We start from the raw sequence: 1,207 nt of genomic DNA on the forward strand, positions 1-1,207 counted from the left end.
AAGATAGAATGGACTGTTCTAAACTTGTGGAGAAAACTATAAATCACAATTTAACCTCAAAGAAAAATAATAAACCATCACATCACAATAAAAAAGAGGACAAGCACAAATATTTAGCATATACTAAGACAACAGAAACAAAGGAAATGATAACACAATTCATAAACAAAGTGAGCACTGCACAAAAAATTATATGGAATGAAAAAATCAGGAAGACCACACACACATACACAAAAAAACACATAGCAAAATTACAGCAAGAAATACATACTTGCTGATAGTTACACTGAGTGTAAATTGAATAAATCCACCACTCAAGAGGCAAAGAGTTGCAGAATGAATAAGAAAACATAACTCATCAATACACTGTCTACAAGAGACACACCTTAGAGACAAAGACAAAAATAGACTAAAAATCAAAGGTTGGAAAAAGATATATCAAGCAAATGGTGACCATAAAAGAGCAGGAGTGGTAACATTAATTTCTGACCAAATTGAGTTTAAGACAAAAACCACCATATGAGACAAGGAAGGACATTAATAATGATTAAACGATCAAGGGAAGAAGAAGAAGATATAACCATAATAAATATCTATGGACCCTATAAAACAGCCCCAAAATACATAAACCACACTTCAACAGAGTTGAAAAGACTCCACAGTCATAGTAGGAGACTTTAATACATGAAATTCAATAAAAGAATAAAAGGAAAGTAGCTCAACAAAGATGAAGAAGAACTAAACAAAAAATCCACCAATTTGACCTTCTGGACATTTACACAGCAGTTCACCCAACAACAGTACAATTTACATTCTTTACCAGTGCACATGGAACATTCTCCATGATACTGACTGCTGGTTGAGGAAGATGTGCTGCTGAAAGAGATATGTGCTGCTGAAAGAGATATGTGCTCCTGAAAGAGACACGCACTGCTGGGAAAGAGACTCAAGAGATATGCATTGCTGAGTGAGACACAGAGGGACACGCACTGCTGGGAAAGAGACTGTGAGAGCCTGCTGGCTGAGAGATGGTGGGCTGGAAGAGAGACTGAGTGTTTTTCCTGAACTTGAATTGTAGCCTGGTACTTCCCTAATAATTCCCATAACCTGTGAATTCTGTGTGGCCACTGCAGTGAATTACCAAACCCAGGACAGAGGTGGTGGATGCTTTGGGAGGTACGGATAGTGAGAGGGCTAGTTGTTGTTG

The sequence above is a fragment of the Orycteropus afer genome, unplaced genomic scaffold (assembly GCF_000298275.1).
Source record: "Orycteropus afer afer isolate SDZICR_OR568_19922 unplaced genomic scaffold, OryAfe1.0 scaffold00080, whole genome shotgun sequence".
Taxonomy (NCBI): Eukaryota; Metazoa; Chordata; class Mammalia; order Tubulidentata; family Orycteropodidae; genus Orycteropus; species Orycteropus afer.